Genomic DNA, 25,082 nt, shown 5'->3' with positions numbered 1-25,082 from the left:
CGGCTGCACGTCGCGCTGCTCAGAAAATAGAACCTGGCGCTGACTGGGGTTTGCGCTCCTGACTCCCAGGTGTGCGTCTCCACGGAGAAGTGTCTGGCCAGGGCCAGTCTGAGTTTGGCCTTGGACTCCAATCTGGAGCCCCGGGCTGACTCTGTGACGTGGTCCACAGCCCAGCATGCAGCTGGGGCTCCGTCAGAAGGCGGTGGTCAGTGTCGGGGCCGAGCCCCTGGCTAAGCCGCTCAGGACGGGCCGAGGAAGAGGGTACTGCCGTGGCCCCTGAATCCCTGGGGCTTGGCCTTAACTACACCAAGTGTTCAGGAAACCATATCTGTTACGACTCACCAACCCTGCTTCGTGCCATCGGATACGTGAGTTTAGGGAGACAGAGGTCCTCCGAAAACATGGTTAAACACCGACATCACGTCTTAGTCCACCAGACCAGAGAACTACAAAGATGGGTCTTTATCTTCCAAGAGATCTAAGACATTTGAACTTCAACGACACCTCATTTCTCAGAACCAGATGAGCGCCGGGCGGGGAAGAGGTAGGGGATGGGGAAGTACACCATCTGCAGGAAGAGCAGAACAGTTACCTCTTCCGTGTGCTTCAGCGTGGAGGCTTGAGAGACCAGCATCGCTGTGGGTTATTTTCACTCGGCTGTGGACCCTGGTTTCTTGTGTGTTTCACGGAGACGGCATTCAGACGGAGGCGGGAACCCGTGGGAGTCAACATCACCCACCCCCGCCCCGGCCATCCTCTCCTTTGCATTTTGTGCCCTCGCTGTGTTTCCCGTTGCCGTCTGCATACTTCCCTGTGTCTGGGACACCATGGGGCTTTGGGCCCCCGGGGGCTGGCGCAGTGCTCCCCCCACCACACATAGGCCAACACACTGAAGATGCTCAAACATAACTGGTATTGGAATCCCACTCACTTTTTCTGCCGTCACCCAGCAGAAAGTTCCCTGCTTTGCCACATGGACTCAGAAACAATTCTCTACAATTTACCAGACGTTTATTAAGTCTTTGGTACGATTTTGCAAGGCATTGTAGCCAGGGGAAGATGGGAGGATAAAAAACAGTCATGTCCCTGGCTTCACGGTGCAGGAATTAGGTAAAGTGTGTGCCAGGTGCTACATAATAATGTATCTATTTGTTTCATTATAGTTACTCATGTTCTCCTGATTTTATGCCAAAAGGGATTTCACACAGCTTACAAATATACACCCAACCAACAGAGCAAAAGAAAATAAAACAAATAGATGAGAAAGACTAAACAGCGGAGAATGAGGAGGAAGGAGAAGAGGAGAAAGGCATGAGGCCCGTGCACGAAAGAGTCGCCGTAAAAGCCTCTATAGTCTTCAGAGGAGATACCGAAATGGGCCCCATGGTTTCCAGAACTGAACGGGCAGAGGGACCCAGTCAGGACCATAAAGTGCTCACTATTCACCGAGGGCCCAGCTGACGCTCACAGATGCTCTGGACTTCGACTCTCCCTCCGACGGCTGTGTCACAAGCTGCGGGATTTGAGAGAAAAGGAATCTTGACTCAAACAAAGGAAAAGAAATTATTTTGCTGCCATAAGTTTTGAACTCCATCACTACTAATCTTCTTTCCTAAACGATTGAAAAAAAGTTTAAAACAAATATGAGGAAAAAGGTCATTTAAATTAAGAAATGACATCTGTACGTGAGACGGAGGGCAGAAGAAAGAAATGTCTGGGGCATTTTCCTGGATGTAATATGTCTATCTTTTTTTTTTAATTAATTAATTTAATTTATTTATTTTTGGCTGTGTTGGGTCTTCGTTGCTGCGCGTGGGCTTCCTCTAGTTGCGGCGAGCAGGGGTTACTCTTCGTTGTGGTGCGTGGGCTTCTCATTGCGGTGGCTTCTCTTGCTGCAGAGCATGGGCTGTAGGCGCACGGGCTCAGTAGTTGTGCCGTGCAGGCTTCAGGAGTTGTGGCTCGCAGGCTCTGGAGCACAGGCTCAGTAGTTGTGGAGCATGGGCTTAGTTGCTCCGCGGCATGTGGGATCTTCCCGGACCAGGGCTCGAACCCGTGTCCCCTGCATTGGCAGGCGAGTTCTTTACCACTGCGCCACCAGGGAAGTCCCCTACATGTCTATCTTTAATTCTCGGAATGGATTGCAACTTTGCCTGAGAGACAGCCCAGCGATTGCTCAGGAATTATCTTCCCAGGCTCTAATCTTTTTTTTATGCGTTTGTACAGAGATGGTGTGATTCCCCTGCTTCATTAAGTGTGTGAGTAGGTGGGTAGCTGTTTTCCCCGCAAACTCTGTCTCCTCCTAGGTTTCACAACAGCGTTCCTCAAAATTATACTCTTGCTAACCTTTCTCAAACACGGAATGTAGATGTCAATATTAAATATACATACAGGAATGCTGGTGCAGGTGGTTAGCAGTTACAGCATCCAACAGAGAAATCCAAGATTAGGAGACAATGCAGGTAAAAGATGTTGATAGTCATTCAAAAATTATAGGAAAGTGACACAAAAGGTTGTAATCAAGGGAGTTGATCTGCGGCAATGTCCTTGTCCCAGTGGAAACGATGGAGGAGGGACAGTGGGTGTCAGCTCTGAGGAAGGTATCGGAGAAGCAGGCGAGCGAAGATGACTCGCCAAGAAGCTCGATATTAGTGAGGGGTACAGGGCGCACCTGCATAAAGTCAGGTTTCAATACAACAAATGCACAGCCATGGTTGTATTTTGTATGGCATCCGGGTCCAAACCTACTGGGCTGCGCGGGGTGGGGTCATCCACACTGGTGAAGCATAAGCAGAAAGCCTTATCAACATGCCAAACTGCTCAGTAAGGCCTATCACGGCGACCCACTGTCACAGTGGGAGTCCCGGACCCAAATGCATTTCTAGAAAATGGGCCAAAGACATAAGACACTGATTATGTTTTAGTCAAGGAGGAGCAGAATCAGGCATGCACCTCTAAGATGTTAGAGGTGTCATGACTGAGAGAGACAGAGAGAGAGAGAGAGAGAGAGAGAGAGAGAGAGAGAGAGAAGGGAGGAGAAGGAAATATACTCAGTTCCATGGCATTGTTTGTCACCTATCCTGACCAAATGACATGGGAAACCTCAGTTGTATCTAATCGGGAGCTTCCTTGTGAATGAGGAGTTTAAAATGTTCTGAAAATAATTAATAGATCAAAAGTGAAAAATCATACGATTATATCTATAGGAGCTAGAAAGTAGTTTGATAAAAAAATTCTGTATTCAATGTCCACTCTTTTAAAAAGAAAGCTACTAAAAAGAAAGCTATTGATAAAAGATGGGGGATTTCCCTAGTGGGCCAGTGGTTAAGAATCCACCTTCCAATGCAGGGGACACGGGTTTGATCCCCGGTCGGGAACCCGCGCACCACAACAAAAGATCCCGCGTGCAACAAGTAAGACCCGATACAGCCATAAATAAATAAATATCTTAAAATAAAAATAAAAAATAAAAGACCAGAGGCAAGGCTGGAGACACAGCGCATCTGACCTCATTGGGAGTTTTAAGATCAATGGGAAACTGTCTAAATGGTTTTTTGTTTGTTTTTAAAAATTTCTATTGAAATATAGTTGAATAACAATGTTGTGTTAGTTTCAGGTGTACAGCAAAATGATTCATATATATATATTCTTTTGTAGATTCTTTTCCCTTATAGGTTATTGCAAGATATTGAGTATAGTTCCCTGTGCTATACAGTAGGACCTTGTTGTTTATCTATTTTATATATATTAGAATGTATATGTTAATCCCAAACTCCTACTTTATCCCTCCCCCTTCCCCTTTGGTAACCATAAGTTTGTTTTCTACATCTGTGAGTCTATTTCTGCTTTGTAAATAAGTTCATTTGTATCTTTTTTTTTTACATTCCACATACAAGTGATGTCATATGACATTTTTCTTTCTCTGTCTGACTTATTTCACTTAGCATAATGTCCAGGTCCATCCATATTGCTGCAAATAGCATTATTTCATTCTTTTTTATGGCTGAGCAATATTCCATTGTATATATGTACCACATCTTCTTTATTCATCTGTCAATGTGTCTAAAGGTTTGATACAGGGGTGTGATGTGATCAGGTTTGCATTTAAGAAAGATCACCCTGATGGATTTACCTGTCTCTACCCAAGAGCCAGTAAGTACTATGATAAGTGGGGAAATGAAAGAAGCGTTCCCATAGCGTCTTTATCATTGTTCATGTTAATGACTTCCTGGAAGTGTTAAGCTGTACAATCAGATGAGAAGGAGGTATACAGTTTGGAAAGGGGAAGTAAAATTACCATTTCTTGTAACTGACCACCTGAGGTACTTGGAAAACTAATCTGAAGGATGAATATAAAGGACATAAGAGTCAGTAAGGTAGATGAGTACAAAGACAGCATTCAAATGTCCTTCGCTCCTCCTCCTCTTTCTCTTCTGCTTCCTCTACCCTTTCCTTTCCTGAACAATTCAGTCCCAAAGCTATGAGACGGGGGCCGACAAGACAAGCAGCCTCGCCAAGGCCAAGGTTGGGGAGAAGTTGTGTCGCCAAGATCTGGGAGTCAGGGCTGGATGGATGAGGAGAGCGCCACACAGGGGAGGGGCAGCCGCAGTTATGGGGCACTGGCTACACAAGGAGAAGTTGACCAAATAACACACAGGTGCAGATATAGCCAGGTTCCTTCCCTTTATCAGAGAAGAAAGATGCAAATATGGAAAAGGAACAAACTTAGAATGAACCTTGTGATACTGGATTGGAATGAAGATGTTGGCATGAACTCCATATTTTGAATATAGACAGGTATAGAAAAAATACAGATGTAAGTGCGTTTATATATGTGTGCATACCTTGGTCTCTCTGCGTAGATAGATATAGAGATCAAGACTGAGGTAGAGATAAATATGTCAAAAGATACAGAAGCCACCTTGAAGGGGCTCCCACCAGCCAAATCTGGGACTACTTGAGCTTCAAAATGAACAGTGGTAGTAATGTATTGTAATCCACTGAATAAAATAGGAAAGCAAGAGTCCAAACTCATGTAAATCCACAAATTGTACCTGTTTTCTTAGGTCAGTCTCCCAAGGGAATAGAAATAAAAGCAAAAATAAACAAATGGGACCTAATCAAACTTACAAGCTTTTGCACAGCAAAGGAAACCATCAACAAAACGAAAAGACAACCTACGGACTGTGAGAAAATATTTGCAAATGTTGTGACCGACAAGGGCTTAATTTCCAAAATATACAAACAGCTCATACAACTTATTAGTAAAAAAAAAACTTATGTAAATCAGCAAATTAATAACTGAAAGTTTGAAAAGGAAAAGAACATTTACATGGATCAAAGTACCTTCCCACAAATTCCTTACTAACTCACAAGGGGGAAAAAATGTAACTTACAATGGAGAAAATTGGAGGACACTCCTGTAATCAGTTGATTGAGTGGTCAAAGTGGACATCTTCACTAATGGGACAAATTCAATTCGTGGGCCACCTGTTAAGGTGCATAAGAAGAGCACAGCATCATTTCTATGACATTCTTCCCCCTCAAGAGACTTGCTACGAAATAACTTGCTCATAATTTTCAAAACCACAAAGGTCATGAAAGTCCATGAAAGACTGAGAAATTGCTCCAGACTGAAGGAGACCAAAGTGACAAATGCCATGTGTGGCTCTGGGCCTGATCCTTTCATTATTAAGGACGTTATTAGAACAACTGACAAAACATGAAGAAGTGGAAGATTAGAAGGTAGAGATGTATCAGTGTTCATGTAAGAGAATGTCCTAGTTTGTAGAACTTGCCCAGGGTAATGGTTCAGGGAATAAAAGATCTTCCTATTGGGCTTGAAACTTTTCTGTAAGTTTAAGATTATTTCAAAATTTAAAAATCAGTTTATAAAAATATCCATAGCATTCACCATATATAAGGAACTACTCCAAAATATTTAGTGCAAGAAATGATTACATTTATAAGGGCAATTCAGAAAAAAGGATAAACATACCTAAGAATGAACTTAGAGGAACTGGCAATATCTATATGAAGAAAACTTTGAAGCAGTATTAAGTAACACAAAAAAGACATTTTTCATTATATGGCTTTTGTATCTTTTGAATTTTTACCAATGCATTTGTTTTCATTCAAGAATAAGTGAATGAAATTTACAGCAAAGACAATGCATTGAGGAAAACACTATCAGAACATGCATTGGACCCCTTATCGAATCTACTGAAAGTTGTTTAAAAAAAAATCTCTTTTAAATAAAGAAAGAAATTGCACAGAAATAGACTCTGGTTGTAAGATCCAATGTGCTTAAACACGAGGAATGGTTCCTCACTACCCAGTGAGCACATCAAGGCCATCCATGATTCAACTCACCCAGGGCTGGGAGAAATGGATCATGCCCTCTCAGAAACCTCTGTAACCCTTCGAATGACTTCCATGAAGTCACTCACTTAATGGCTCCTGTAACACAGGCTTGTCTTCCATAAAGATTGAAAATTCCTTAGGGCTGAGAAAATAAACTCTGGTCCATCACTCATTGCAATTCTCTGCTGCTTTGCACATAGTAAACATGTGATTGTGTGATTGTGAAGTTTTCCTTTTCTTTTCTCTCTCCCTTGACCCCAACTCAGACCCAAATTGTAAATGGTGTTTCACCAATTAAGAACCAAGTTTTACATATATTTTACTGATGATGGGAGGAAGGGGAGTAAAGCTATAGTCAGTTATTGTCTCTAATTTTTACAAAGAGAAATGGAAAGTTTAAATCATCAGACCTGGGGGGGTGAAGCAATACTAACAGCCACAGCTGTTCCAGATGTTTCCAGAGATAATTTGGCATTAATTTTTGCAAATTGGCATGTAGGCAGACACAAAGCTTTTATTTATTTATCTCATTATTTTACCTTTTTACCTATCAAATCTAGAGTAGTAAGATTTCACACTGAAAGGAGAAAACTAAAGAACTATATGTACCCATCACATTGACTCTGATTTAACTTTAAACATTTTAAAGTATAAAACAACAAGTGAGACTTGACAAAGTAGCAATCAAGGCATAAATAACAGAGGTTAAGTCCACCCCCTGTGAGGGGGTGAGGAGAAAAGGTACATTCTATCACACAAGCCTAGAAGAACCTAACTTAAAAAAGCACACACAGATAATTACTCCCCAAGCACATCACGATGGCGAATTAGGCATGAAAAGTTTTCGAGAACGGAAAAATGATTTTAGAAAGGAAAGCGTGCCTTTCATTCTATCGTGGAAGGTGGAGCACATTCTGTTCTACTCACTAGGTGGAGTCACTGGGAAACAAGGATTCGAGTTACTGGTGGGGATTGCCACCCCGCAAAGCAAAGACCCGGAGGGGCTCGCATTGTTTCCTCCAAGCTGGCCCCAGGCTCCCTGCACTGCCTTCTGATCTGCCCTGACAGGAGCACCCAAATATGGACCTTCTCCCCTGTCCTCCTGTTCTCCTTCCCGCTCACCTTCCACCTCTTCGTGGGGACCCACTTCTCAGGTGTGTTCCAGGTTCTCAGTCATTAACATAAAATCACTTGTTGAACAGCTACTCCGTGCTCATTGCTGGAAGAATAGCTGGAATGAAGACTTGATCATGACTTGACAATGTCCCCAGTCTGGCTGGGGAGGCAAGGCTCACACAGGAGTGTTAGCTGACAGCAAAGCAGAGAGACGACTGCAGCTACCAGAGCAGGGATGTGATAAACCACCTGGGACTGAGGCCCCGTAGGTGCCACTATGTTAATGGGTTTCACTTCCAGTTAACACAGGCAGTTCAGAGCCCTCTTCAGATGGTCCTGAATCCAAAGAAATTTGCATGAATTCATTTAAATTATTTATTTATTATTTTTCACCAAGGGGCCATAAAAATTCTGGTGGTGTGGCTATCCGTTGTCATGAAGATATCTGTAAAATGTGGTCTAGACCAGGGTTTTGTTACTTTTTCAACTCACAATATGAAATTTATTTTTACAATAGGACCAAATGAGCACACACACAAGTCACTAAATAATAATTGCCGCTTGCAGGACTCACCCTCACGCTCTCCACCCCTTGTCTTCCCCCTTATCCCCTTCCCTCCCCCCCCTTTTCCTCCCCTCTCTTCCCCCATCCTTTCCCCTCTGCCCTCCTCCCATCCTCTCCCCCCTTCCCCCCATTCCATTCAGTTTTTAGAAATACAATTTGGGTTTACTAAAAATAGATTTCATGACTCACAAATAGGTTGCTACCCACAATCCAAAAAACACTGGTCGAGACCATTCCAAAATGTTATGGAATTGAGGGCTCTGAGGATCCCCGCGTATGTTTTGTGAGTGAAAGATACAAGGAAGGTTTATTGAGGTTAGTTGAAGTTGACTAAGAGGGGCATTATGTTAACAAAAGCTTGAAGTCTCTTTTTTTTTTTTTTTTTCCCCTGGCTGTATTGGGTCTTCGTTGCTGCGCACGGGCTTTCTCTAGTTGCGGCGAGCAGGGACTATTCATTACGGTGTGCGGGCTTCTCATTGCAGTGGCTTCTCTTGTTGCGGAGCACAGGCTCTAGGTGCACGGGCTTCAGTAGTTGTGGCATCAGGATCAGTAGCTGTGGCTCGCGGGCTCTAGAGCACAGGCTCAGTAGTTGTGGCGCACGGGCTTAGTTGCTCTGCGGCATGTGGGATCTTCCTGGACCAGAGCTCGAACCCATGTCCCCTGCATTGGCAGGCAGATTCTTAACCACTGAGCCACCAGGGAAGCCCTGAAGTCTTCTTAAAAAACAAACATACTGAAGAAACATCCAACAGTCCTTGGCAGTCTAAAGATGTATGTGGTACAGTAAGGTGCCCCTGGAAGATAAAGATGGACTAACAACATCATTAGCTTGTCAAGACCACCATCCAAGGATGGGTGAAGACAGGACCTTTACAGAAATATCCAAAGAAATGTCGAATGACTGGGCATTACTAGTCTTAATTTATAAATAGAGGAACAGTTCTCCAGGTAAGTTTCTTTTTTTTTTTCTTTATCACAATTCAGCTTCTTGGATATCTGGGCAATTTCCTTCTTCAATAACATGACAGAATTTCTTAGCAAAACTTAAGCATTTTTGCTTATGAATTAGCCACCCTGTAAACCAGTCATTGAAGTTTTACCCTTATACTTTCTACTGTCTGAAAAATACCACTTGAATCAGTCTACTACATTATTGAATAATGCTACAAAAGTTTGTAGTAATTTTATATCTTCTTTGGAGAAATGTCTATTTAGGTCTTCCGCCCATTTTTGGATTGGGTTGTTTGTGTTTTTGATATTGAGCTGCATGAGCTGCTTGTATACTTTGGAGATTAATTCTTTGTCAGTTGCTTCATTTGCAAATATTTTCTCCCATTCTGAGGGTTGTCTTTTCATCTCGTTCATGGTTTCCTTTGCTGTGCAAAAGGTTTTAAGTTTCATTACGTCCCATTTGTTTATTTTTGTTTTTATTTCCATTTCTCCAGGAGGTGGGTCAGAAAGGATCTTGCTGTGACTGATGTCCTAGAGTGTTCTGCCTATGTTTTCCTCTAAGAGTTCTACAGTGTCTGGCCTTACATTTAGGTCTTTAATCCATTGTGAGTTTTTTTTGTGTGTATGGTGTTAGGGAGTGTTCTAATTTCATTCTTTTACATGTAGCTGTCCAATTTTCCCAGCACCACTTATTGAAGAGGCTGTCTTTTCTCCATTGTATATTCTTGCCTCCTTTATCAAAGATAAGGTGACTATATGTGCGTGTCTGTCATACAGAGTGAAGTAAGTCAGAAAGAGAAAAACAAATACCATATGCTAACACATATACATGGAATCTAAAAAAAATGGTTCTGAAGAACCTAGGGGCAGGACAGGAATAAAGACGTAGACGTAGAGAATGGACTTGAGGACACGGGGAGGGGGAAGGGTAAGCTGGGACGAAGTGAGAGAGTGGCATGGACATATATACGCTACCAAATGTAAAATAGATAGCTAGTGGGAAGCAGCCGCATAGCACAGGGAGATCAGCTCGGTGCTTTGTGACCACCTAGAGGGGTGGGATAGGGAGGGTGGGAGGGAGGGAGATGCAAGAGGGAGGGAATATGGGGATATATGTACACGTATAGCTGATTCACTTTGTTATACAGCAGAAACTAACACACCATTGTAAAGCAATTATACTCCAATAAAGATGTTAAAAAAAAAAGTTTGTAGTAATTTTAAAATTGCTTTCCCACACCATATATAGACTATCACTAGTAATTAATGCAGAGCTTCTTATCAAGGCAAATATGTGTGGTTTTCTTTCTTCATCTCTTTCCTCTACTTTTACGCATGGAGTAATAACTTTTATTGGAATGACTACATGAATGCATATGGAACAGCCCCTTTTCTCTAGAATCTTTCAGGCCAATGGGGATCCCAGAACAATGGAAATGACCCTCATGCCACACAGAATGTGGTGAGTGCCTAAGGCCACCCAGAGCCCCAGACCCAGGAGGAAGGACACCCCACCCTTCTCGTGGAGATGGCCACGGCTTCATGGAGAGGGTAGACGTTCCAAGGGGCCTCCAAGGATGCAGAAGGGTTCTACGAAGAGAGACTGAGTGGTGAGCAGAATCCTGGGAAGAGGAAACTTCATAAGCGCTCCTAGAAAGTAAGTATCAGTTTAGCTGAATGGGAGGGTCCTGTAAGGGGAGGGGTGGGAGAAGCACACAAGATGTTAAGGCTTTCACTTTGTGTGGCTATCTTTAGTTGACCACGCATTGGCACATCCATTATCTCAGTGCCATCTCTTCAGGACTACAGTGTGACAGACCCTCATGCCCAAGGAGAGCGTTAGTACTTTACAAGAGAATAAAAGGAGAGCTGGTGACTTCCCTGTAGGAGAAGGGTTGGTGATAGGCTGCCTGCACTTGTTGGAGGGGTAGGGTTGCTCTGTCTGACGCACATAGTTTCTTCTAGAAGTGGACTCTGCCCCGTCTGTCAGAACGAGAAATTCTGTCTTTGGGGTACTTGGGCCAGGCCAGCAGGGTAAAGGTTTTCTTTTCCTCCCTGCTCTGGGGTCCTAAGGTCTGACCTGGAGCTGCCATTCGCCTTGTTACCTTGGGGATGGGCTTGCAGGCAAAGGAGCCCTGTCCAAGGCTGGAGGCCCCACTGCTCCATCTTTTACTCTCCCCCAGGGACTCCCTGAAAACCGGCTTCCCCTGAGATTTGTTCTCTTTGGATTTTGCCACTTGTAACTGACAGGGACCTCAGCACAGATGGGCTAAAGCAGGAGAGCTGGGGGCACAGAGCCCATCTAGGGGGCTCTTCTAAAAGTCCCCCTTAGCCCTTTTCTACACTACCTTCTGGGCATCCTAAGTCTACAGAAAAGTTCTACTAGAAAGGGAATTCCATTGTTCATTCATACATTTATTCAACAAATATTTACAGAGCACTTAATATTTGCCGGGCTTTACTCTAACTGGAAAAATAGCCAAAGAGGTTTCTGTCTTTATGGAGAACACATTCTCACAGGGAGAGGCAGACTATAAACAAGTAAGCACAATAAGAAAATCTCAGGTAGCATTTTTGTCCTACGAGTGAAACATCACATCCCCACAGTGACCCAAGGTTCCAGGACCCTGTGTGGCCAGCAGAGAGCACAGGTCAAGCGCTTACTCAGAAGATGTTTGACAAAAGAAAACAGAATGGGATAGAAATATATCGTAGTGGGGACACTGAGTAATCCTTGCTGGTTTTCTTTCTTCAGATGAAAGTCTAACTCATGTTCAATGACTTAGCACAGAAATGGAGCTGTTCCCAACATCACTCTCATGGATTTCATGAAATCCTGTCACTGCAACATTTCAGTTCCACTTTGCGATTCTTTTGCACTTGAGACCATCAAATAACAATGACCTCAAGTCTGACAATCAGAGAGACTGAACAGCAAAAACTAAAGGAAATGGGCAGGAAAAGAGCTTAATATTAAGCAGAGAGAGGGATGGATTAAATTAACATGCTATCAGTTGATAATGGATTTTTCTTGTATGTTACAACAAATTATTTTTCCCTATATACTTTGGACATTCATAATGAAGTTAAAGGAAACTCCTCCTGCTCTACAAGTTATTGTTATTTATATGTGTTAGTTATCATTTTAATCACTTACAATAGGCAGCTGGTTTTTATCCAATCCCAGTGATTTTAAACTGGGTCATCGAAATCCACTGGGTCTAAGTGAAAAACCAGGGTTTTAACAATGCCTTGCAATCTTTTGCTGGATGTCAAGCCAGAGGTGATGCTGTATTAAGAACAGGAGACTAAGCTGTAACAACAACCAAAATGTTCCAATTAACTTCAAGTTAGAGGGAACATGTGGCCAAATACAGCTCAAAGTCAGGGCTTGAGATTGAGAGATTTGCCCTGAATAGCGTATTATAGCCTGGAGATACTCAAAGCCCTACCAACAGCCCTAAAAATATTCTAGGACTTAAGACCCCATGGGCTCACCTGTGTCTGGCTGCTACTTCCACACACTCAGGTCTGCTCCACGTCAACCCAGACATGAGACTCAGGCCCTGCACTGGTTTCCATTTACAAACGAGGTGTTGAAGAAGTTGGTAGGCTTATCAAAGAATTCAGGACACACAGAGGAGCGCAGCCTGCACCACCTACCAAATTAACCTGCAGTCACCATCAGTCACTCCTGGGTTCTGATTCCCTGTCAACCGCACCACTAGTAGGGGTCCTCCTCTGAGTTGGCCCCCACAGCCTCCTCTTTTCTGTTCTCTCTCACATTCTCGTTTTCTTTACACTCAGGGACTCTCCCTTTTGCTGGAGCAACCAAAGCCCTTGCCCCTGAGGTCCCAGGGTCTCACCTTCTACTGTTGGTGTGCACCAAAGCATTTTTCCAAACCAAGATCGTTCCCTTCCTGAGAGATATTCTGGAGCTAAATGTTAGGATGATTGCAAGTCCTCCACCAGCTACAGCACCTGCTATGTAAACATGGGTTTTATTATTGCAGGTCAGGGGGTGGCATAAAGTCACATCTGTCTCTTTTTCCTTCTCCTTCACAGTTAGCCCAGGGAAGCCCCAGATAAGACAGGCAAGTGACTGTCTTGATGCAGAAAAATGGAAAGAGGCAAAAATCAACATCATGACAGTGCTCAAGGATAGCCTGGGAAAGAAAACTGAGCCTCCTGATTATATTTTCCTTCTTGAAATGAAGTTATGGACCTCCCTAGGTAGAGATTCCTAAGTTGGGTAAGCTTTCCCCAAACAGAAAAGGATCTTCCTTATGAGCAACTTCACCTCAAGACTCTATACCTGGTGGGTATTTCACCTTCCTTCTCAGTACCTCCTCCTTCAGAGCCAGCAAAGCAAGCACAATATACTTCTTAAATGAATAAGAATCAGGGCTTCCCTGGTGGCACAGTGGTTAAGAATCCGCCTGCCTATGCATGGGACACGGATTCGAGCCCTGGTCCAGGAAGATCCCACATGTCGTGGAGCAACTACTGAGCCTGCGCTCTAGAGCCCGCGTGCCACAACTGCTGAAGCCCGCGTGCTGCAACTACCGAGCCCGCGTGCCGCAACTACTGAGCCCGCGTACCTGGAGCCCATGCTCTGCAACAAGAGAAGCCACCGCCATGAGAAGCCCGCGCACCAAAAAAAAGAGTAGCCCCTGCTCGCCGCAACTAGAGAAAGCCTGTGCACAGCAATGAAGACCCAATGCAACCAAAGACAAATAAATAAATATTTTAAAATATATTAAAAAATGAATAAGAATCAAAGTCAACATCCACAGTAGAGAGGAATAACAAATATTTGTGAATCAAAATTATGTACAGACTTTTACTATTAAGAACAAGATCTAGTTCATTTATCAAGATTCTACATCTGGATTGCAAATGTTGCCATGTTAAAGGGCTTGGAATGCATCAGGGATTTTTCTCATGAATATAAGGTTTATAATATGCAGACATGTTTATAGAAAACCATACATCTTCATTGATGGACTCCAATGACTGATAAAGCACATTCCACAAATGATTACAAAAACGAGTGTGTAGGATATGTATTTAAAACAAATGAGTTTTATGTCCACCAAAAGGCATGTACACAAGTTGTTTCATATCAGTTTTATTTGTAATGACCCCTAAATTGAAATAACCCAAATACCCATGAGTAATACAAAGGACAAGTAAATTGTAGACTATTAATACAATATTACTTAGCACTCAAAAAGAACAAACAACTGTAACAACGTAGGTGAATCCCACAGACATAATGTTGAAGAAAAGAACCCAGACACAAGGCTATGTGCTGTCTGATTCCATATATGTGATTCCCAAAGCAAGGAAAACCAATTAATGGCAATAGAGTTCAGAAGAGTGAGTAGGGGTTTTATTGGGACAGAGCACAAGGAGCTTTCTAGAATGCAGGAAATGTCCTGTATCTTCATCTGGGTATGGATATATGTTAACATTAATTAAGCTGTTCACCTAAGAAAGTGAACTTTCTGAAAATGTTACAGTTCATTTAAAAAATATATATATAGGTATGTAAGCAAAATCCAAATTTATAGAGTTACGAATTGACTTGTACTGCAGATTTGAGTGTTCAACATTTTATACTTTCAGAAAGAGCTTTTTGCCATGGCATAAGTAGTGAATTATCAGAATATGTTTTTACCTCTCTTTACAATATAGAAAGAAGTCTGGCAGACACAACCTTAACCAAGTGATCAAGCTTAACATCACTAATGACAGGACCAGCTGACATCATGTGTCCTCTGATGTGACCCAATGTCACCTGGATAGTATCCTTGTCCAAAATGTTTAACCTGAATCTGATCATTTGGGAACATCAGATGAATCCAAACAGGGAATTTCTAAAAGATTATTGACCTGGACTCTTCAAAAATGTCAACATCAGGGAGCATTTCTAGATTAAAGGAAATGTGACAACTAAATGCCATGTGTGGTTCTTGATTGGATCCTAGATTGAGGGGAAAAAATGGGCTATTATTGGGGAAATTTGAACATGTGCTCCCACTAGATAATATTATATCAACATTAAGTGTTCTTAGTGTGGTTGCTGGATTGCGGTCATTTAGGAGAATGTCTTGCTCTTAGAAAATAAATCTGAATTCTCTAGATCATCATAATGTCTACAAATAACTCTCAAGTGGTTCAGCCAAAAATAATAATCATTGTGAGAGAAAGAAGAAGAGGAGGAGGGGAAGGAAGAGGAGAAAACATAGCCAAACGTTTGTCCCAGTCACTTGGGAATGAGATGGACCCACCTCAACCCAAAATTTGGTTCAAATGTCGAGACTGGTGATCCCACACACGCACCAAGAGGGTGTGGAAAAGTTTATTGCTCTCATAACGAGGCTTTGCTAGGGGAGCAGTGCAGACTCCCAGGCATGTCTGAAAATGGCTTGAGAGCCAACAGTGCAGGTTTCCCTGTGGTTACAGGTGGTTCTGCGAGATTCTCATGTAGGAGTCAGGGCTCGTGTGGACTGAGTTCCCACGGGCACCAATGGAAGGACCACGTGGGCTGTCGCATCAGCCTGCCCAGGTTTGGAGCAGACAGGAAGCTGGGTGGTGGGATCTGAAAGCTGTCAGCAGCCAACCATCAGAAATGGAGTCAGATTCTGTATCACATTGTCACATTGGTGATTTAGGTGAAGAGGACCTCAGCACGCACTGTACACATCCTGCAGCTTTTCTGTAGATGGAAAACTTTTCAAAATAAAAAGTGGGAGAAGGGAAGATGAGCCTACTGTCCTCTCACATGAGGACCAGGCACTAATACCTTAAAATCAATTTAGTCCTAAGGAAAATTATTTTTGTAAATACGTGATGCTATGTTTTAATCATCTGTGCATGCTTAATCTCAAAGTCAGTGTTCTTTCACAAATGAAAGATTTTTACATCTCAATATAAATATTCCTTCTTATCTCTATCCAGTTACAAGTAGAGTTATCATGGTCACTATTAAATGGAATATTCAATACCTTAAGATGTCTTAGTTACAGAAACATTGGTCATTTCACTCAAGAAGAAATTATTGAGTGCGGAATATGTACCAGGCATTGTATTAGGGGCAGGCATAAAACAGTGACCAAGACAGGAATTATCAGTTCTAGATGAAGCTTAATGTCTTAACATACCAGTTAAGACATTCCCCTCTGCCCTTTGTGAGTTTATATTCTGTCAATATTTAAGAATCTAAGTATATAAAATGTATAAAAGTCACGAAACCCAGACATATCATTACAGTTACGTGAGAATTTAAGAGTAATACTTATACCAATCATAATTTTCATGGGCTCCCCAGAAGGTGTATTCGTATCCTATTTTATAATAATGCATATTTTAAATAACATAATTCTTTCTCTGTTATTACATAAATTTATAGCAAAATCACAAACCTGTGCCTATTTATAGTAACTGACATGGACAGAACACAATATCGTATCCACATCTGCTCTAAGCAGAGAGTTGGAGAAGAAAAACTGTCCCATAAATCCTAAAGTGCATGGTGCTACAGTTGCCCTACATCTAGTACTGCTCAGACTTCAAATATTCTATCCCACTGATTTGAGGAGCTTGCTTATATTTGCTAATCACTCCATTTTTAGGTCCCCAAAGTGTAGTGTCCATAGTGATAGTAGATCACTGCAAAAGAAAATCGGGGCAGGTGTGGGCAAATAGGCCTTTGGTGGAGTTTCAATTGTTGTCACCTTTTTGATTCAACTTCTGTATCTGGAAATTCACCAACAGATAGATTTGTACACGTGCTCAAAAAAATACTGCATGGTTGCTTATTACAGCATTATGTATAAAAACATTAATTCCATAAGAATTACCAGTTATGTTACATTGTGCCATGGAATACTATACAGACAATAAAAATCAAGCAGATCTATATATGCTGGTAAATTTCCAATACATAAGTAAGTGAATAAAGAAAGGTACAGGAGAAAAGTATGTGGAGGATGTTTGTGTCTGTGTAAGAAGGGGATATCACGTATGCACTCCTGCACAGTCGACCCTTGAGCAACTGCACAAGTTCACTGCTACACAGGTTTTTTTTCAATAAATACATATAGTGCTACACGATCCACAGTTGGGTGAATCTGCATATGCAGAACCAAAGATGGGGAGGGCTGACCATGGGACTTGAGCATCCTTGGGTTTTTGTATATCCACAGTGGGTTCTGGAACCAATCCCTTGAGGATTCTGAGGGACGACTGTATACACACACAACATTTCTGGTTGGTGTCATAAGAACCTTGTAACGTTGGTGACCTTTGGGAAAGGTGAATGGGGTTGGAGGGGGACATACTTTGCATCTTTTCTGTAAGTCCTGCTCTGATATTTACACTTTTTACCATGTGCATGTGTGTATATGCGTGTGTGTGTATAATATATGTGTGTGTGTGTGTATATATATATAATATGATGATGTTGATCATTGTGATTGCCACATTGTATTCATCAAGGAAGAGAACAGAAAGTTAAAGAGCTTTCAACAAGAATCTCATATCACAGTTGAGCAGTTCTTATATTAACAATGCTCCTCCAACCAACAAACTGAAGATAACTTCAGCTTACCTAAGAAGCCAAGATTCCATTTGCACGGTTAAGTCCAGTCATGGAAGCACTTGAAGGAAACATCTCCACAGAGCTCTCACCTCTGTTTATTTGCAATCCTGTCTCTGCACTGGTGGGAAGGGGGAAGGGGGGTGTTTGTCGGGGGCAGGGAAGGGGCTAGCAAATCAGAGTATAAACAAAACTGCTTTCAACATAAAGAGTAGCTTCTAAACCATAGATCAGAAGGTACCCTCAGTTAACACCCCACCACGCTCAGAGTGTCTGGTAGCTCTGGAAAGAATGGAGAGAAAGCATTGCCCCGGCCACCAGCCTGTCCAAATTGTGCAGATGTTAAGTGACTTCCCAGCCTTTCACATCAGCAAGAACTGCTGTTTATCTACTTCCTTTGCGAGTTACCATTTAGTTTGGAGCCGGTTATGGTTTACCTGCTTCTTCATACAATCCTATTCAAAGTCTTAAAAATTTCACCATCCAGATCTTCTGATTCAACCTTCTGATGTTACAGATGAGGAAACCGGCAACAGGCGTGTCTTTTTAGACTAATGGGACTTCCTTTCTGGTCCATGGGTGGGGACTCACCCCTGAATGCTACTCTGTATTCTGGTCCTTCTTTTCCCCCAAACTCTCCTCTCCCCGCCAACCATCTTTGGTGCACTGGAGAGCAAAATGGTCTTTCTGGTGGGGGCCAGAGAAACTAAGGTGAGAACTGAAAAATCTCTGAACTGTAATGCTCTTCGCCATCAAGCTTCTGTGGAATGTGCGCTTGTGAGATTTTCTTTAGGGGTCAAGATTTTCTTCCAGGGGTCAAGGCCACTCTTTCATATTAATGATTATAAATAACCCTTTAAGAGATTTTTTATAATAATTAAAAATCTGATCAACTATTCTAAAACAATTAATCTGTTAGGAAAAAATCATTTCAACTGGTTTTAGGGGGTCATGTAGACGTAGGGCAGTTAACAATCTAGATGTTCAGCTTTAACTGGTTTTAGAGGTACAGAGTTGCTAATACTTCCCCTGCCCCTGTTTCCAGATGCCCCCAAAGCCAATGGCCTGTGAATAATACAGGGAAGCCACAAAACCCAGAAGCCAGTGTGATGTCAAAGAGGAACACGATTTTAAGAAACCAATGTTTACTTCAGTCATTAACTCGTCAGATGAAGGAATAGCTACCCATAGACAGTTTCCCTGTGGCTCAAGAAATCTGAGGAGTGTAAAACATGAGTAGGTCAAGGGTCCTGTTCAAACCTCCCCTAAACTCCTTCACTGCAGAGGCCCCTTTTGGGTGACTTCACACCCCAGAGTGACAGGAAACCAGAAAAACTGGGCTGGATAGGATCTTAACCAAGCTCATCAAAGATAGAAACTACTTATTTTTAAAACACTCATGAGATTAACTGAATGTAATAATAAACATTTGACATCATTTTATATCCAAAAATCATCTTAAAAGAAATGAGAATTAAAACCAGAAGACAAAACAATACAGAACAGTTAGGGTGTGGGTGGGGAAGGGGGAGAACAGAAATGGGTTTCCGAGAGCCTACTAAGAGCCCACAGGGGCTGAGAGAACAGGTTTCTAACTAGAGGGTAAGTGTTGGAAAATAGGCTTTAATGTTATATTTCAGTGTAGAGGAGCTAATGCAACATCATGCGATTAGACCAAAGTATCTAAGTAAATAACAATTCCTTGAAAAGGGACCCATATGAAGGCAATGTGAAGAGAATGAAAAAATAGAAGTATCTTCTTATGGGATAAGATCAATAATTATAATTATTCAGTGTTTCCATCAGAGCCTCTTCCCACATGGTCTTCGACATACATACCCATCACCTCCACAGCCAGATGAATGCTGTAACACACTCTCACGTCTAAGTTCAAAGCCATGAAAGACAGTAGATGCAAAGCAAAGCAAAAATTGTGGCCGGCACTGCCCATTTGCACACCAGATCTCTCTAAGTTGTAAAGACAAAATCTTTCTATGTTTAACATTTTATGCAAATATCTCCCATCAGTAGAGTCTGAACACACGTTGGACACAGAGCCAACTGGGGCCCACAAGAGGACCACACCCTGATTCTGATCGTGATTTTACACATACGCACACACGTCAGATAACTTCAACGGACTTCCAAATAAACGTTCAGCCAAACTAGGACAGGGCACTTCACTTTCCCCTTGCCCTAGCTGAACAAATAAGTCAAAAAGGAAACCATCCATGTGTGTTCACAACAACCCGTTCACCATCTTACCATCATCTCATAACGAGTCTCCTGAAGAGAAACGATTAACAAAACGGGAGCCGTTACAGGAAAGAGCCACCTAGGGCCTGAGCGGACACCTCGCCTCGTGACAGGGGCGCAGATCGGTGGCAGGTGAGGGCGTGCATAGGAGCAGCGGTCTCTGTTCTTCACTCCACCCTCTCCAGGCAGCCTGCATGCTTGTTGGCTGTTTAAAACTTTAGACCAAGCCAACCTGCTGACAGACGGTCTTAAAATCAATGACTCCCAATGAAACTTAATTTCCAATTGCCTTGATCTAATAGATGCTATAATGTGCTTTCAGTGGTTGAAATGAACAAACACATCGGCCTTCCAAGTTGCTGGAACTCGAAAGAAACCCCTTCTGCTACACAAGGTCAGCGAGACTGACGTAAATGCTTTTCTCTTCAGTGTGCGCATATTGTCAAGTTTGGCTGAGAGACTCAAAGGAAAGACACAGCCTTGAGTTGGAGAGGTGATAAGATCCAGGTCCTTAAGCATGTGTAAGTGTCCTTGTATATTTTGTTGCAGGTGCATAACCACCCGTCACTCAAACACTGGTTTACACCTGGCCTCCCCATCTTCCATGGTCAAAGTACCCACAGCCATACAGCCTCCCATATATGTAGAGATGTGTTTCCATCACGTTTGGTGAGTACCATGACTACCATTTCCCAAGGAAATGCATTCACAATCCTATGGTACTTGAGTATTCACACACTTAATGGTTTCTACAGTTACATATTCATAGGCAATTATCTAGTAGCATTTTTATTTGCCAAATGCAAAGGATACAGTAAAATCAGTAGACATTCATTTTTAAGCTCTAACAAAACCAATCTGTACAATAAGTCACTTCAAAATTATGATAAGCTCTGAATAACATAGATACAGGTACTTACTATTGCCTGTTATGACTTACAAAATATTCTCGGCCGGGTCCTAACACACTAGGGAATGTGGGAATTTTGTTACTACTGTTAGTACAGGACCTCCAGAACATAGCTTTTTAAATTCTAATACCACACATTTCCACCAAAAGGACGATAAATGTTTGTTAAAATACAATTCTTATTGCTTTTTATAAATGGCAGCCATGCATTCACTAATTATTAGAAAATGGCATAAAATGTATCCAGGTTATTTACCACGCTAATCATGTCAGTTCCCATAGACTTCACTAGTTGCTTAACCAAAAGAACATAGTATGCACCTTTGAGAGTAACCTCGGGTCAAAACTGAATGCTGAGTATAGAGCCGATGAATTTGTCAGACACCCATGGTGATACCGAATTATTCTCCCCAAAGATGGAAAAATACCAAAATACCGTTCAGATAGAATCATTGCCATATTTGAATTTCTTACCAAATGCCTTTTTTTTTCAGTAAAATTAATCGAAGAGCTCTACTAACTTTTGCTCTAAGATCACAACTGAGCAAAGAAAGTCAGAACATGGGCAGATGCTGAAATACAACCTCTTCTGAGGTGAGCGGTCGACATTGCTCTCACCTGCTTCTATTAAACCCCACTGCCCAGGGAGAGCCAAAAGCAAACCCTGTGCTTTAAAACGCACACAAGCCATGCAAAGGGTTGCAAGGGGACACAGAGATTCATGTTTTATGAGCAGGAAGGACTTTGGTGACTTTGTATTTCTTATGACGTCAAAGGAGAAAAGCCATGGACTCCATTTTGGAGGTACACACCCAGTCCCCCGGTGTTCCGACCTGCCCCTGCCACCGACCAGGCCACAGGGCTCCCCTCTGAAAAGAAGAGCAAGCCCAAAACACAGCTCCTCTCCCTGCCTGGGTTCAGACCATTCCCCCACAGGCCCTTTCACCTCCCCTTCCACAGCTTAACCGATAACAAAACATTTGCATCTGGTTCATATTTCCTTTGTGTTTAAACTACAGTCCAGAAAAAAACTTGACTGGTTCATTTGGGCCTACTTGGAACCCAATTCAGAATACTGTAAGTGAAATAAAAGGTGTCTGGCTGGGTTTCTTTTATGTGGCAATCAGATATCCAAGTATTACTTTTGCTTCCATAGGAAATTTCCCATCTTCACTTTTTCGTTGGTATGATTCTAGGCAAAGGAGTCCCCAGATGCTTGTAGCACGGCATCTCCCCTTGAGATCACCGTCCACCATTAGGTCTGCCTCAAACCTCACCTCCAACTTCGGGAGGATGCAGAGGGCTGCCTGAGCAGAAGAGGATTCAACATGACGCAACCCTGAGCATCCCTGGACTGGAGAAGCCTGGGAGAAGCAGCAGCCCTCCTGATGGCCCTTGCCAGCAACACACATGAGGGGGACAGCACCAGCACCCCACCCTCCGGACTCAGGCGCCCTGCACAGACGTCAGTACAGGCCACAAAACCATAGGACAGCTCGACACCCCCATGTATGTGACAGCAAGGCAGTCAGAGGACGGGAAACGGCCAGCAATCCCCAATCCATGCCCAGCCTCTTCCAGCCTCCTCTCCCACCCCACCCCACCCTCCCCTTCTCCCCACAGAGTTTCAAGTTCACCCAAATTTGGGTCTTCAATGTCAGCCTAATCAGCACATTCCCACTCCCCCACCCCCCAATTTCCTGGAGGCACATGTAAAATCCCATTTGTGGGGAAAAAGTCTACTCAAGTCGCCTTGACATAGGGAGCTGCCGAGGGCTGGCTGGAGCATTCCTGCAGAGCACGTCAACTCCCAGACCGTCCCTGCAGGCTCCTTTCCTCTCCTCCACCCCTCCTCTCCCTACCTTCCTCCTCGCTGCCGCCCTCAAAGCAGGCAGTGGGTTCCTCCTCTGGGAGCCCGGACTCTCCTCCACCTCCTCCACCCTCCAGGGCTTTGCGTTTCTTCGACATCTCTGCCGGGGCTGGGGCTTTGGGGTGTTCTTTCCGCACCCCCAGCCTCCCCCCTCAGAGAGGAGAGTGAAGGTGGGGTTAGGTGGAGGGGAGAGAGACGGGCGAAAGGGGTGGGGAGGAGAGGCCAGGGAGGGAGATGGATAGAGAGGAATTGCTGCTGAAGGAGGGAAGGCACTTTGGGGAAGCAGGAGCCAGGCGGCCAGGCGGCGCAGAGAGCCTACGATCAGCTCAGCAGCAGCCCTCCGTCTAGGGGGCTCTCTGCTCTCTCTCTCTCCCTCTCTCTCCCTCTCCCTCTCTCCCTCTCTCCTTCCTCCTTCCTCTTTTTCCTTCCACTAGAAGGGTAAGCAAGCCCAGAGGGAAAAAGAGACCAAAAAACCAGGGAGGAGAGGCTCTTTGGGCACTCAGCTGATTTCTTTCTAATTTAGGAGGGGGCTAGGGTGGGTGCTGTGTATCAGGACTTCTGGCCCTGTCTATAAAGGACTGATGTCCTGGGAAGGGATGTGTTGGGAGGGGGGAGGGTGTTTGTGGTGTTTGGGAGGGAATATTTTCAATGGATTGCAAGGAAAATTGGGTAGAATGAAGAAAACAAAATGCTGCAGGATGCAATATAGTGATGGCTTCAGGTGCTAGGGGCACAGGACCCCCTCCTCCTCTGTGACATCCTTTGAGCTTTTGCAAAAGGGGCTGGGGGAGGTGGAGGGAGGCCCAAGGAGAGAGGCAACAGAGGCCAGAGGCAGAAAGGGGAGGGGAGGGGTCTCATCCCCATTCAGAACTGAGGAAGGAGGCCCAGAAAGGAGGCAGGAGGGTGGGGGCCTCCTCCCTAGGCCCCTTTGGGTCTAGCCTTGCAGAGGCGGCCGTTTGCAGCTGGAGGGCAGCCTTGCAGGGAACTTGGAGCTGGGAAACTCGGTCCAAGAAGCAGTAGCCGGAGGTGATCGCTCAGGCGCTGGACTTGGCTGCCCTCCCTCTCACCTCCTCTGCCACCCCTGAGTCTTCTGGTTTTATCCACTCGGGTCTCTTTTTTTCTCACCTCCACTCATCACCCCTCTTCCAAAATAGTCATGTCCCCAAACCACACACACACACACACACACACACACACACACACACACACACACACACACACTCACTTTCTTATTGCCAAAAAGGATGGAGGGAAACGATGGTAACTTTTTTTAAATGTAGGAAAAAGGTTGGATTTGAGTTTTTCTGGACTCTCAAGGGTTAAACAATAGGTAAAAGGAACAGTCCACTTACCACCAAAGTATGCGAAGCGCCTATCTGCTTTCGGCTTCAAGTTCACACACTGAAAAAAGAGAGAAAAAGCAAAGCAAAAAGGAAAAAGCGGGCGGGCCCGGAGCCCCGTGGGTCCAGGGCTCCATTGAGAACTGCGCACAACAAGTTGCCCGCGAGCCCAGGTGGCCCAAGTTCACGACCTCTCCGAGAACACTCGCTTCCGCTGCACTGGGCAGGCATATTCCAGAGGCGCGGGGCAGGCTGCCTTTCGCGCTGCTGTCCCCGGAAAAGGAGCCGACAACTCTGAGCGGCGCGTGGCATTCCTCTTCCCCCCGTGTCCATCTGGGGGTCTCCGGGAAAGCCGCGCTGAGCGCTCTAGGCGCCAAGAAAGACCGGTCCATTTCAGCTCATCGTCCCGCGGCCGCAACTTTGGACCCACACACCTACAGAGCACCTAAGTGCGAGTGTGCGTGTGTGTTTGAGTGTGTGCGCGTGAGTGTGCCAGCCTGTGTGCCCGCGCGCACCGGGCTTTGGGGCGCATGTGCTCTCGGGAACGACTCTCCCTGGCTGCCAGGAACTTGGAGAGTTTTCCTTTAAGCCGGAGCTGCTGCTCGGACACCCCCCCTCCCCCCCCCCGCGTCCAACAGGAGGCGATGACGTCTGTAGCCTCGTTGCCAGACAGTCCCCAGGCTGCCGCTGCCGTTCATTGACAGGAGCGGGCGCTCCGACGTCAGCAGCCGGACCTTTGGCAAAGCCGCTCGGGCGGAGACGGCTCCCACCCCCGCACCTGCCAGCCCGCCCGGGGGTGGGGGGGGAGGGGGAGTCATGAAATCAAAGTCGCTGGGGAGGGGCGCGGCGAGGCTCCGGGGCTCGAGGAGGAGGGGACTCCGCTCTGCCCTCTTTATCCTGGAGCTCCAGAGTTTATAAATAGCGCTGTCTCCAGCCAGACTCGACCCCTCCGCCGCAGCCTCCGCGGTGCCCCCGCCCCTGCCCCTGTCACTTCGCGCCGGACTCGCTCGGCCGGGAGGGAGGCGCGGAGGGGGCGGGGAAGCAGGGAGTGGAAACAGACGTTGCTTCTCTTCCCTCTTCCCATTCATAGATTCGGCTTGAGTCTTGGG

At 44.4% G+C, this 25,082-nt stretch overlaps 1 long non-coding RNA gene across 2 annotated transcripts; it reads right to left on the bottom strand.

Annotated features, from left to right (window-relative positions):
- Nucleotides 1–989: 989 nt before the first annotated feature.
- On the bottom strand, nucleotides 990–24,569 carry LOC309634526. Of its 2 annotated transcripts, none has more exons than XR_014248180.1 (2): nucleotides 23,986–24,569; nucleotides 990–5,487 (listed from the first exon to the last, which is right to left on the bottom strand). It is a non-coding gene; the product is annotated as an uncharacterized lncRNA (long non-coding RNA). The 2 variants fall into 2 exon arrangements; XR_014248181.1 differs by having other exon boundaries at nucleotides 990–1,513.
- Between the last annotated feature and the right edge of the window lie 513 nt (nucleotides 24,570–25,082).

Source organism: Balaenoptera borealis (genome assembly GCF_965194805.1).
Source record: "Balaenoptera borealis genome assembly, chromosome: 9".
NCBI lineage: Eukaryota > Metazoa > Chordata > Mammalia > Artiodactyla > Balaenopteridae > Balaenoptera > Balaenoptera borealis.
Note: the sequence above shows the minus strand (reverse complement) of the source record. Positions and strands in the feature narration are given on the sequence as shown.